Source organism: Kogia breviceps, chromosome 1, assembly GCF_026419965.1.
Source record: "Kogia breviceps isolate mKogBre1 chromosome 1, mKogBre1 haplotype 1, whole genome shotgun sequence".
Classification (NCBI taxonomy): Eukaryota; Metazoa; Chordata; class Mammalia; order Artiodactyla; family Physeteridae; genus Kogia; species Kogia breviceps.
In genome coordinates, this window is record NC_081310.1 from 86,263,981 (window position 1) to 86,279,035 (window position 15,055).

Consider the following 15,055-nt stretch of genomic DNA (forward strand, 5'->3'; position numbering starts at 1 on the left):
TAGCTCATTATGCATTTTAATTTGTCCTGGGTTTCATGCTCTTTAAAATTCTTATAAATGACCATAATATTTCTTAGAACATATCATATTAGCTAAGTAATCACAGTATCACCAGTAAGTCAGAAATGTGGGGATCATCCTTGACTTCTCAACCTAACACCAAAACCTGTGAAAACCATGTAAACAATTTTTGATTACACACCGTTCCAATTCCACTGCCACTGAGTTGTCCAAAAAAACAATTCTTACCCAGAATATAGTAGTGGCCTTCTAACTCCTTTGTATATCCACCTTGCTCTCCTCCAGTCCCTTCCTCCAGCCAGAAAGATGATTTTTAAAATAATCTAATTATGTCATTTTTCCACTTAGAATCTTTGGATGCTTTCATACTGACATTTGGATATAAAAGTCCCCTATCCTAACAATAATTTATAACTTAAATTTTCACTATGGTACAGTAGTTAAAGACACAAACTCTGGATCCAGAATGCATAGGCTCAGATCCCAGTTCTGGTATATTAATTTTGGGCAAGGCACTCTATGCCTTGTTCTCTCATCCGTGAATAGAAACTGTTGTTAGGGTTCAATGAACTAATACATTAGTACTTACAAAAGTACTTCACACACACACACACAGACACACACACTAGTGTTTACGTTTACTTTTTGTTATTATCAGCCCCTACCTAACTCTAGCCACATCATTTCCCACTCTTCTATAAGCATAGCAGGGGTAAATAAAACCCCAAAAAAGCAATAACATATGTGTGACATACAAGTGTTCTAAGTACTTTTCAGTTACCCAAACGTCTCTGTCTTCCTCCCTCTAGGAGAACATAGTTACTTCTCTCTGCCTAGTACTCTTTTCTACCTGCTTCTTTGATGACTTCTACTCATCCTTTCCATCTCAGCTTAAAGGTCACTTTATCAGGGAGACATTTCCTAACCCCCTAGACCAGGGGAGATCTCCCTGTTAGGGGGTCATATAGTATACTGTAAGTCCCTTAAAACTTATCATACCAGTAAGCTATATGCTTAATATCCATATTTTACACTAGACCATTTGTTTCATGAGAATAAGAATCCTATCTGCCTTATCACTGATATATATATCCTTAGTAAAGTTCCTGGACCATAAAAGGTATTCAATAAATATCTACTGACTGAATAAGCCAACATGCATATTACTATATTTTTAATCATGTATATAGAGAATAGACAAAATGCAAATTGAAATGTTAAAGAACTGATATTTTAATTGTCTTTAAACACTATTTAATCTTATACTGTTTTTACAACTTAAAAAATAAGCTCTATGTATATCACCAGTAAAAGAGTAAGCAGTGTCCTAACTGGTTTAAGATGTTTTACATTAAACCACTGAATCACTGATGTTACATAAGTCACTGAAATCAGAAAAAGCTAAAATATCTTCATGAAGATACCAAAAAAATTTGAACTATGTCCCTAAATGACTTATACAACATAAACTACACTTAAAAAGCTGGACAAATTAAGCTTTTTTACTCAGCTACAGAACAACCCTTCATTTAAAAGATAGGGACAATCACCAACAATTCCTAACTTTCAAAGTACTCATCACCAGTAAATCTAGTTATTTTTATATTTATGTATTGTATATATTTCTTAAATTCCAAGATGCCACTGATTTTAAGAGGCTTCATGAATCAATGACCGCATTTTCAGGGGGAAATATTTTTATAAACCACTACCACATTAAATGTAATTATCAATTGTATTATTTCCTAATTTCAGAAACATTAAACTGGGAGTAAAGAATGTGTCTCATGACCAAAGAAATACTGTATTATACCAACAAAGAACTTCAGAAACTCAGAACAGGAAAGTGAAATAGCAGACATAAATTATAACTAGTAAGCCACAAGAGGAAAATATACACAGAAAGAATTCCCAAAGCTAATCCTGAGGAAAAAATTATACTCATCGACTGTCAGACAGATAATCTAATCAAAGCTTACTTAATTCTTCCTGACAAGCAAAGTTAACACAAATCGAATATATATAACTTCAATTGTTTTTGAAAAAAGGAAGGATGGGAGGGCTTCCCTGGTGGCGTAGTGGTTGAGAGTCCACCTGCTGATGCAGGGGACACGGGTTCGTGCCCCGGTCCGGGAAGATTCCCACATGCCGCGGAGCAGCTAGGCCCGTGAGCCATGGCCGCTGAGCCTGCATGTCCAGAGCCAGTGCTCTGCAACGGGAGAGGCCACAACAGTAAGAGGCCCGCGTACCACAAAAAAAAAAAAAAAAAAAAAGGAAGGATGGGGACTTCCCTGGTGGTCCAGTGGGTAAGAAAGAGTCCTCGCTCCCAATGCTGGAGGCCCAGGTTCAACCCCGGTCAGGGAACTAGATCCCGCATGCATGCCACAACTAAGACCCAGAACAGCCAAAATAAATAAACAAACAAATATATTTTTAAAATAAATTAAAATAAATTTAAAAGGAAGGATGGGTCCATGGTTGCAAGGAATATGTAGGGACACTGAACTCTATCCCTAGGGAATTCTAAAATGGCAAAAGGAGGGAAGCAGAAGTTAACAACAGAAAGGTTTTCTCATTAGTGAATTATTACACTTTGACCAGGATTAAGGGCTGTCAACTCAGGGCCAATCCACTTGGTTATACACTAAACAAGAGAGTCGTTTCCAAGAGGGTACCATTTACTTTGTAAATACATTATATTTAGTTTTCATAAAACTTTTCTGTGGAAAAATTGGAGTTGGAATGTAAAATGGTGCAGCTGCTTTGGAAAACAGTCTGGCAGTTACTCAAAAGGCTAAACAGAGTTACCACATAACCTTGCAATTTCACTCCTAGGCATATACCCAAGAGAAATGAAAACATTTATCTTGGACTTCCCCTGGTGGCACAGTGGTTAAGAATCCACCTGCCAATGCAGGGGACACAGGTTCGAGACCTGCTCCGGGAAGATCCCACATGCCGCGGAGCAACTAAGCCCGTGCGCCACAACTACTGAGCCCACATGCCACAACTACTGAAGCTGTGCACCTAGAGCCCATGCTCCGCAACAAGAAAAGCCACCACAATGATAAGCCCGTGCATCGCAGCGAAGAGTAGCCCCCACTCACTGCAACTAGAGAAAGCCCAGGCACAGCAATGAAGACCCAATGCAACCTAATTAATTAATTAATTAATTAAAGAATAATTGGATTTAAGAGCTATATGTACAAATAAAAGCACTTGAAGAGTACTGGTGAATATTTCTATAGCCTATGATTAAGAAACCTTATGCAAATCAGGAAACTAGAAACCATAAAGGAAAAAAGTGACCAATTTGATTACATAAAAGCATTACATACTATAATGTAAGATGTAAACAAAATCAAGGACAAACAATAGATTGGGAGAAAATATAATGAACATGAAAAAGGATTAATATCTCTAACATACAAAGTTATTCTATAAACTAGTACATAAGAAAAGACATACAGGAGATATACACAGGAAATTACAGAAGAGACAGAAATAATTAGAAACATAAAAAGATGATCTACCTCACTGGTAGGGAGGTGTGAATTAAGATATTTTTCACTTATCACTTTGGTTGAAATTTAAGACTGATAACAACTAATACTGGCAAGGTGGGAAAGAGGGCACTAGTGGCCACCATCATTTTGGAAAGTAATCTTTTCTATTATAGAAAAATAAAAGCACCAATAAAAGGATACTTATTATAGCAGTCCTTGAGGTGCTGCATACACAAAAACAGTTAAATATATATATACTCACACACACATGTATGCTATTTTTAAGTAAAAGTGCAAGCATGATTTCATATTTGTAAAGAGTAGAAAAAAAACATGTATTTGTATGCACAAAGAAATAAATATGGATGATTATACATCAACTGATAGCACTGGTTACTTTAGGGGAAAAGGTTTGGAAGTAAACGGGAAAAATCTTGTTTATAAATATTTTTTTCCTTGACCTGTTATAGAATTTGTGTAAGTTTTATAATTAAACACAAATCCAATAAAAACATATTTTTAAAAGATTTGAAATATACACAGGTACTATATGCACACACCTCTGAAGTCTTATTCATATATACATGAAATTGAGAAAACTAACCCAATAGCTTTTGGATGTACTTTTTAACTCCATTATCTTAATACTGACTAGCTATTTTCTTAATATATTCCTCTCCTTTTTGTTTCCATTCAATAGACTGCCACCTCTTTATCTTTTATTTGTGTCTTTATCTTTTTTATTATTTTGTTTTATTGTGGTAAGAACACTAAACGAGATCTACCAAATTTTCAAGTGTACAATATACTATCGTTGACTATACATACAATGCTGTACAATAAATCTCTAGAGCTTATTCATCTTGCTTGACTGAAACTTTATGCCTATTAATAAGTAATTCTCCATTTCCTCCTACCCACAACTACATGCCTCTTCAAACTAGATCAGGGGAAAAAAAAAGACAAATGGGACTTTATGAAAAATGAGAACTTCTGTTCATCAAAAGACACCACCTAGAGAGTGAAAAGGGAAGCCATACATTGGATGACGATATTTGCAACGCGTATATTTGAGAAAGGAATTGCATTCAGAATATATATTAAGAGCAGGTTCTTCACAAGAGGATGTCCAAACATCCAACGCACACATGAAAAGTTACTTAAACTCACCAGTCATCAGTGAAATGCAAATCAATACCAATGAAATACTATTACCCACCAAAATGGCTAAAATTAAAAAGAATGGCAACACCAAAAGCTGGGGAAGATGTGGAGCCTGATAAAGTTATAAAGTCATAAAATCAACTTGGAAAACCGTTTGACAGTATTTACTAAAGATAAAAATATGCTTACCCCGTGGCCCAGCAATTCCACTCCTAGGTATATGCCAAAGACAAATGAGTGCATACTGTTCACCAAAAGAGGGGAGGTGGCCAGGTAAGGCTTCACAGCATCAACTTGAACTTTGTCTCAGAAGTTGGGTAGGTGTTCTCTAAGCAGCCAGGCACTGGGAGGAACATGAAAGTCATGGAGATATAAACGAACCGTGTATGGGAATGATGACAGTTCCAAACAGCTGAACCACAAGGGTAGGAGGCCCAGTGAGACACAAAGCTAAAGAGGTAGGCAGGATCTTGAAGAGTGCTAAAGAGTGTGTCCTACCAAGGCACATGGTCAGGTTCAGGTTTGGATTCAGAAATCGCATGCATTTCAGAGACGTGTGTGGGATATAGCTAGGGAGGCTTGGTAACTGTATGCTGGAAGCCAATCAGGGTGGGTCTCAGATAGATGATAATCACTTTGCTGCCATTTTACTGATTTTGGAGAATTACTTTTCTTATACCCAGAGTCTGCCATTCTAACGTTGGTATGTTGCTTTAACTAATGATTCTCCAGAAATTACTGCATTATCAAAATGGTGAAGGGAAAAAGAAGGTGGACAGGTAACAGACAGTATAACAAAGATTTACTTAAATCACCATTTAACCACCACCATCCCATGTGAGTTTATGTCCATTTTTAAATGCAGTCCCTGTTGAAGAACAGGTAAATAATGCAACTGTCATTCCATAATATTCATAATTAAGATGCTTATGAAACAAGAAACTTGGAGGTGGCCACTTTTAATCACCTAGTTCTAAGTCTCAGTAAATAGTTTCCAGATTTGTGTGGAACAGATTCATCTAGAAATATTTTTCGAGGCCTATCTGAATCCCAAATTATACTACTTTCTTAAACATCTCAATTCTACTTAAGAAGATAGCCTCTAACTATCTGGAATTTTTTGTTAATATTTTCTTAAGGACACCATTTACATGGAAGAGAACAGACTCTCTAATACATACAAATGATAATTCTGACTTAGACTTAGGAAAAAGAAATCATATAGGGGCTTCCCTGGTGGCGCAGTGGTTGAGAGTCCGCCTGCCGATGCAGGGGTCACGGGTTCGTGCCCTGGTCCGGGAAGATCCCACATGCCGCGGAGCGGCTGGGCCCGTGAGCCATGGCCGCTAGGCCTGCGCGTCCGGAGCCTGTGCTCTGCAATGGGAGAGGCCACAGCAGTGAGAGGCCCGCATACCACAAAAAAAAAAAAAAAAAAAAAAAAAAAAAGAAATCATACATGATATGGATCCTTAATTCTCTGGTGATTTCTGTAAAACAGCAACAAGAGATCAGAAAAACTTTAGGGAATATGTTGTTACTAGAAAAGTTTCCCCTCAATGTTCTGGAATTAATTCCTTTTCCTGAACTGACGAAGTCCGAAACTACCAGCCTTTTGGGCACAGTGCCAATTCAACAGATGGGCCCTACATTTTCCTAATGGTAGAGGTGGATCAGCAAATGTGAACTCATGTGTTCAAGCAAGAGGATATGTTTCATGCATTAGCTAAGAGGGTTCCTGATAGGTTTTAAAATCAACAACAGCAAAAAACCTAGGCACCTCCCTGGAGGCGCAGTGGTTAAGGATCCCCCTGCCAATGCAGGGGACACAGGTTCGAGCCCTGCTCTGGGAAGATCCCACATGCCGTGGAGCAGCTAAGACCATGCGCCACAACTACTGAGCCTGCGCTCTAGAGCTCGCAAGCCACAACTACTGAGCCTGTGTGCCCAGAGCCTGTGCTCCGCAACGAGAAGCCACAGCAATGAGAAGCCCGCACACCACAACGAAGAGTAGCCCCCGTTCACTGCAACTAGAGAAAGCTTACGCACAGCAGCGAAGACCCAATACAGCCAAAAAAAAAAAAACCCTATATACTGTGATTGCTTTTATTGTCTATTATTTCTATTCCTTCCAATTTCTGACACCTTAAATATATTTACATAGATCCTTACCCACATCCAGAAAAACATGTCCTGCAAAATGCAGTAAGTCAACCTAAATGATATTAAGCCCCTAAGAGTTACTATTAGTTACATCTTACAAATGTATTCTAGGAGGTTAGGTATGTTGACTAATTAAGTCCACAGATGAAAAATCAGCTTAATAAAAGAAAGGTATAACAATGCCCAATGATAGGCTACACAAGAAATTAGGAGACAGCTTGATCTCATTCTTACTCTAAATTTTCAAAGCTAGAAATGGTTATCATGTTAATGAGTAAGCAGCTTCACGTCTTTTGACACCTCATTCATTACTTTATAAACTTGTATTTATTTGTTTTACCTTACGTTGCCCTCCACAACAGATATCTAGGAAGCTAATGACCATTCTGGCCATCTTTTCAGAGTAACCAAGTAGAAATAGGTACTCTGGTTCTTAATTTCACATAAAATGAGTGTTCTGAGCTCTGCGACACAAAGAGCTATTTAACAGATAAAAGAATAGCAATTTGTTCCTCAACCATTTTATTTTTGTCTCTATGTCTTGACTAGTTTAGTACTTGCTAGGTTTTCTTACTCAGCGAAGTATTATCCCTAAAATTATCAAAAGATTCTTTCAACCCTGGAATTTTAGTAAGTGTCAAGAATACTCCACAACTCAGTCCAAGAACTTCATCTCTTCTCTACATTGACTATGCAGGTAATCTCATGAAGTCCCATGGCTCTAAACAGCATCTCTACACTGATCAACTCCCAAATTTACATTTGCCCCAACCTCGAGACTTACATATCCAACTGTCCTGTCCTACTCAATATCTCAATCAGAAACATTTAATAGAAAACTTAAAGTCAGTATATCCAAACCAAACATATCTGCATTCCCGCAACCCGTTTCTCCTAGTGTTCGTCATCTCAGTAACTAGCATCCAAATGTGAAGGCCATCACTGGAATCATTCTTGACTTACTCTTTTACTCAGACCACACATCCAATCCAGGTTATCCTCCCTACTACCTTCAAAATATATCCCCCAATCCATCTCCCTGATAACACTTCAGGTTCAACTCATAATCATCTCTTGCCTCAAATATCACAACCTCCTACTAACTGATCACTCTGGTTGCATTACCCTTGTCTTCCAAAGTGTATATATTAGACCAAGTCATTTCCCTGCTCAAAACCTCCCAATAGCTTCCTATCAAGTCCAGAATAAAACCTAGAAACTTAGTCAAGTCTTAAAAGTCCCTACAGTAGCTAGGCCCTGGCTACCTCTTCTCCCTATTTTTTTTTTTTTTTTTTGTGTGTGTGTGTGTGTGGTACGCGGGCCTCTCACTGTTGTGGCCTCTCCCGCTGCGGAGCACAGGCTCCGGACGCGCAGGCTCAGTGGCCATGGCTCACGGGCCCAGCCACTCCACGGCATGTGGGATCCTCCCAGACCAGGGCACGAACCCACATCCCCTGCATTGGCTGGCTGACCCTCAACCACTGCGCCACCAGGGAAGCCCCTCCCTATTTTCTATTATTCTTCCCCACATTACTCTGTTCCAGCTCTTTCCCATTTCTGAAATACACCACACTACTGCCTCAGCACTTATGCTTATGCCCCATATAGATTCATGGGGTCCTTCGTATCATTCAGATTTCTGCTCAACTACTACTGCCTCAAAGGACTTCCCTAACTACCTAATATCCCCTTACCTTGTTTACATTTCCTTTACAACACTTATCACTGAAGGACATCCCTGGTGGTCCAGTGGTTAAGACTCCGTGCTGCCAACGCAGGGGGCCTGGGTTCGATCCCTGGTCAGGGAAATAGATCCCACATGCCGTAACTAAAAGCCCACATGCCGCAACTAAAAGATCCTGCATGCCACAACGAAGACCCCGCTTGCTGCAAGTAAGACCCCACACAGCCAAATAAATAAATAGTAAAAAAACAAAACACTTATCACTGGAATGCTATGACATCATATCCATGTATACAATATCTATCTTAGCACTCACCAGAAAGTGAGTACCATGATGGCAGTGATTCTTGACTATCATTATTCACTGCTCTATCCCCCGGGCTTAGCACAGTACTTGGCATAAAGTACAGTTCTCCCTCGGTATCTGCAGGTGGTTGGTTCCAAGACCCCTGACAGATACCAAAACCCATGGGATGCTCAAGTCCCTTATACAAAATGGCATAGTATTTCCATATAACCTAAGCACATCCTCCTCTATACTTTAAACCAAGTGTCCTCAAACCCCAGGCTGCAGACCCGTAGTGGTCCGCAGCCTGTTAGGAACCGGGCCACACAGCAGGAGGTGAGCAGCGGGTGAGTGAGCAAAGCTTAATCTGCCACTCCCCATCGCTCACATTACCACCTGAACCATCCCCAGCCCGTCCATGGAAAAATCGTCTTCCACGAAAGCAGCCCCTGGTGCCAAAAAGGTGGGGGACTGCTGCTTTAAACCATCTCTAGATTTCTTATAATATCTAATGCAATGTGTATGCTACATAAATAGTCGTAAATACTACAATGTAAATGCTATATAGTTGACGGCATGAGGCAAATTCACGTTTGCATTTTGGAACTTTCTGGAATTTCTTTTCCCCCAAATATTTCTGATCTGTGGTCGGTTGAATCTGCAGACACAGAACCCATGGATACGGAGGGCCAACTGTATACAATCAATACTTGTTGAATGCCTTCTGTTGGAAGGCAGAGGAGGCAGAATGCTGGTTTTTATCTGACTCTGAACAGAGGACTTAACCCACTGATACCCCAAAGGCCTAACTGTCCAATGGACTGCCTTGATAAAACATAGGCACACAATAAAGATTCCTCAAGAGTTAGAGATTTTTTCCTAGAATTGATTTGCTCTGGCAGAAAATAACATATCCCAAGAAATCTTTACTATACCTTAAGAACGAGTTTTGCTTGAACCACATGTAATATGATGGTAGCAATATGTTAAATCAATACTGAAAGATTTTGTCCTGGCGAAGGAAAAGGAAAATGCCCAAGGACCTTATTTGTTCGTGACTGTATCCTAGTGCCTGGCACATAATAATCACTCAGTGAATACATGTTGGTCTTTTTTCTCAATCAAATGAGGTGGTTTAATAAAAGAGATGGGTTCTGCTTTAGAAGACTACACTGGGCTCCTAAAGATCAAAGGAAATACTAATCAGCTTTTTTTAAAAAAAAATAAATTTATTTATTTTTGGCTGAGTTGGGTCTTCGTTGCGGTGCACGGGCTTATTGCTGTGGCTTCTCTTGTTGCAGAGCACGAGCTCTAGGCGTGTGGGCTTCAGTAGTTGTGGCACATGAGCTCAGTAGTTGTGGTTCGCAGGCTCTAGAGTGCAGGCTCAGTAGTTGTGGCACGCGGGCTCAGTTGCTCCACGGCACTTGGGATCTTCCCAGAGCAGAGCGAGAACCCGTGGCCCCTGCATTGGCAGGCAGATTCTTAACCACTGCGCCACCAGGGAAGTCCTGGGATCAGCTTTAAAAAGAGAACTGTCATAACTAAACTCAATTCTGTTCAAAGACTTAAGGTTCTCCACCCCAAAATATTCACACAGTGAGATATATTCCTGTTCACTTTGGAGACAAATCCTTGATTTGGTTAAGAAGGTAAAATGAAGCCAAACACAAACACCTAACCTGGAGTTAAGTGGAAAAAAAACAAAAGTAGAATTCACATGTGAGGCAAATAAGATAAACCAAGAATCAGGAAAAAACATGTATACATGTAAATAAGTTGTTTATACACACTTTCACAAATGTATTTTACATATTCTTACCTCATATATATAAGGGAGGTCATTTGCTTTCCTTAAAAAATTTCTCTTTTCAGGAAATGAAATAACAGCAAATCTGTACTATGCACTTGCTACATGACATAAATTATGCTAAGAACTTACACATATTATCTCATACAATCCTCCTAAAATCCTTTGCTATAAGTATTATCATTTTACAGTCAAGGAAACTAAAGACCATAAGTATTTTAGTATTTTGCTAAAGGTTACACAGTAAGTAGCAAAACTGGAATCTGAGCTTACTCAATTTGATTTTTTTTTGGTCCACACTGCGTGGCTTGCTGGATCTTAGTTCACCAACCAGGGATTGAACCCGTGCCCCCTGCAGTGGAAGTGCAGAGTCTTAACCACTGGACCACCAGGAAAGTCCCTCAATCAGATTTTAGAGTCCACAGTCTTAATCACTATTTGAAATTTGCAACAAATTGAGGAGAAATATACCAATGTGGAGGCTGGGAGATTTTTCATTATTAATAAAAGCAATTATATGTCATTTTATTTGGCTGGGTAACTATTGTAGACAAGCCCCGATTAACTAAAATGCTGAAGGAGTGTATTCTAGTAAAAATTTTCTGAGTAACTAAAAGAGAACCAATTATTTTCTTGATTTGAATCTTTGTTAAAATTACCTTTAACTATAAGAATATACTATTTTGTGTAAGTAGAGTGTACTGAACATAGTTCCATCTTTATTTTTTTGATGATCTCTAAGCACAAAGGCCAACCTTATATAGCACTGAAGACACAGGAAATCATAGGGGAATGGGTGGAAAGTTCTATAGTGATTCAAATTACAGTCCCTTGAACTCATTCTGCTATGTTATATTCACTTTCATACCCTTGCAGATGATCTTCTTCTACCTAGAATGCTCTTGCTATACCTTACTGAATAACTCATATTTATCCTTTAAAACCTGTCTCTTCCCATTGGTCAGAAGCCATCCCTAACCTTTCCTTTCTCCCCACAGACTTAATAACTTTCTCCCCTCTCTACCTGGGAGAAATGTATTACATCATATATTAAGTTTGTTAACATGATGTTTCTCTTACTAGATTCACAACTCGCTTCAGGCAAAAAAAACCAACCAAAAAAAAAAAAAATCCTAATTTTTTCCCAACACCTAAGCACAGAAATGCAAATGGAGTAAGTACTGAAAAAATGTTCGGTGGTTGAATGATGAATGAATCAATGAACAAACAGAAGAATTACTGTTCAGAAGAAATAAAACCCTGATTTGCTCTACATCTGAGGGGTTTTTTCCCCCTTAAACACACACTCAGAATTATTTTTATAATTAACTTAAATCTCTAATTACATTTTTAAGGTGATTGCTCTTTTTTCTTTGATATGCTTCTGCATCTAAACTTTAACTTTCCAACTTGGGTTATCATTTAGTTATCAATCATATACATGGACTCTCTACTTGTTTGAGATTCTTATTCTCCAATCTTTGTATCCTCATATATATATATAATATATATATAATATATATAAAATATTGTTCAACCCATAATGATTATACATGATTAATTCACTCCATTTTTTCAAATGTCAGAATTAGTAGTTTTTCTTTCAAAGACAATCTTTTAAATTCTCTCCATTAAGCCCTGTTAAGCTTTAAATGTTACTATTTAAACTCTAGGGCTTTCATTTTCAGCAGTGCTGAATTTAAGAAACCTTATCATAAGGAATGTCTCTACCACATTCTCAATGTCATTTACACCTAGAAGCCATGATATAGCTCCTTTATAATCTGACACACTGTCCACCTGTGGTCTTAGGACAAATAAAACTGAATGAGAGGAGTGAGTTGGTATCAAGTGTAGAAAAGATAGAACAAAATGTAAAACAAGAAGATTAAGTCAAAGATTCATGATTTATTTACTGTGGGACTATAACATAAGATATAACAAAAGATAAGTTGACCAAACTTTCATTAGTGATGGAATTCACATTCATCTGTCAGCCTTTTCTGGAAGGAAAGGATATACATCTATATTCTACTTTACTGGCAACCACTTCAAATCTCTATACTGTTTCATTTTCATAACTCAATAGGAATATTTACTTTCTTTTTCTACAGTATTTCTACTCATCATAACCATGCTCTGTAACATGGTTCATATTTAGCAGTTTAAGCAATGAAATGTATTTAGGGTTTTTTTGATATGTATTTTCAAACATCCACAAACAGAATTTAAAAACTCAAAACAAGGTGTATTTCATTCTCTTTAAAAAGCAAGTTGATTTTAGACCAATTTCCCCTCCTATTCAACATCACCAGTATCATCTGATTTCTTTGTGGTAACTGGATCCAGTTAGAAAATCAAGAGGAACCAAGAGTAACCAGGAAATGTTTTTAGCATCTTGTCACTATGACTAAAAACACAAAACAAACGAAAGAACTAAAAGACATTATTTCTCACTTGTGTGTTTGAAAAAAGCTGATAAACTTTTCTAGGAAACATAGCAACTAACTGCATTTTTCAATGCAAACATCTAAAGGCAGTGAGGTAAATTTCTATTCAGCTCATTTCTTTTAGTTTGCAGAGGGAATTCCTATTGACAGGTAATACAGATTGGAAGTATTTGGTATGAGCAGTGTAGTTCCAACTATCATTAGTTTATTTTAAAAGTTATATAAACCTAACTATGGGGAAATAATTCCCCACTTAAGAATGAAAAGAATGTACACACTGAATTTATGGATGAAATGATATAACATCTGGAAGATTCACTTCCAAATAAGCAAAGCGAGGGAGGAGGAAGAGAGGCTAGTAGATTGGATATAGTGTGATAACTTGGGTGTGAATAACTGTTGAAGTTGGATGTTAAGTACATGAGAACTCTATACTATTCTCTTCATTTCTGTATATGTTAGAAATTTTCCACACTCACTTAAAAAAAGGAACAGAATTAAATGAAAAAAAAAAGTATACACTCCTGTCATCAACTTGCGTATGTCTGTGAGCAAATGACTAAAAACTATGGAAAGCAAAAACTATTAATGCTAAAAATAAAATTTTATATACTACTCAAGCATAAAAAAGTTAGATGCTCAATGAAGGAAACAGAACTCTGAAATAGCAATAAGATTATTAGTTAAATTTCATCATTACTTGAAGCCATAATTTATTATATTGTGTCAACATCACACTGCCGGGACTTCCTGATGGTCCAGTGGTTAAGACACGGAACTTCCACTGCAGGGGGCAAGGATTCAATCCCTGGTTGGGGGATTAATATCTCTCAAGCTGGGTGGCGTGGCCAAAAAATAGAAGGGAAAAAAAAAATCACACTGCCACCAACACCCCCAATGAGACAGTCACTGAGAAAGTGATTTTTTTTTTAAGAAAGTGATTTCTAAACCATGAAATGACAGTTATCATTAACTAAGACGGCAAATCATAAGTATGAAAATCTAACCTCTCCAAAGGAAAGAATATAAACCAAATAAATTACAAGTAATTTAAAGAAGGATGATTTTTTTTAAAAGACTAGCAATATAGCTCAAAACAAAAACTACTTTCGTTTCCCTCTCTTATGATAGCCAGGGTTAAGATATCTCATGCTTCTGGAAAGGCTGGCACAAAGCAGACCTCACAGTGGATTATAATATAAGGTAATATAAGGTGTTATGTTACCTTTAAAAGACTCAGATCAACATGCATAACTCAAGAATATGAAATTATTTAATGGAGACGCACCACCTACACATATGGTAAAACTTTTCCACTGTGTGCAGGTAGATCACTTTAGGCAGGACTGAATGTGTCCAAATTCTTTATTTGTAAGGCATGGAAGACTTAGAATAAAGCTTCAAGTGGTATTGCTAATACTATAAAGACACAGTGCTTAGCAAGATAAAGGGAAGTTATACTCCATGTTTTAGAATACAACTCAAGAATAAGACATCAAAATCACTTTCTATTCCCGATCCTTAAAGATCCTGTGTATTTTTTGTAATTATTGCAAGCACTGTTTTTTTAAATTGTGAAGTATCTCATACATTATAGGAGACTACATACATTATGTTATCCATTCGCACAGATATAGACACACTACACACACATATGACATGCTATTAAAAAAACCCCAAAAACCATGAACCTACTACCCAAGTTAAAAATTACATAAAGTATTAAACTTTTCACAAATTTACATGACATTCTTACACAGAGGACATGACAATAAAGAGACAATCAGACCATTTTTCTTAAGATATCTCCATTATCTTACTGAATCCTATAATCTGTACTATTAAAACACCTTTCTGAATTTCTTTTCTTTAAAAATTCAGGGGGCTTCCCTGGTGGCGCAGTGGTTGAGAATCTGCCTTCTAATGCAGGGGACACGGGTTCGAGCCCTGGTCTGGGAGGATCCCACACACCGTGAA

The 15,055-nt window shown here is 37.7% G+C and overlaps 1 protein-coding gene and 1 non-coding gene across 10 annotated transcripts in view; one reads left to right on the plus strand and one right to left on the minus strand.

The window, feature by feature from the left end:
* Window positions 1-15,055, minus strand: part of ASH1L (ASH1 like histone lysine methyltransferase) — a 207,335-nt gene that overhangs the window by 188,098 nt on the left and 4,182 nt on the right. For 3 of the 9 annotated variants that reach the window (XM_067037648.1, XM_067037637.1, XM_059054818.2), the window contains one exon: window positions 4,881-5,034. The exons of the other annotated variants lie outside the window; for them this stretch is intronic. The gene's annotated coding sequence lies outside the window, so the exon portion shown is untranslated. The remainder of the gene's footprint in view (window positions 1-4,880; window positions 5,035-15,055) is intronic. 9 annotated transcript variants of the gene reach the window in all.
* TRNAG-GCC (transfer RNA glycine (anticodon GCC)) lies at window positions 8,587-8,659 on the plus strand. The gene has a single exon. It is a non-coding gene; the product is annotated as a tRNA-Gly (tRNA).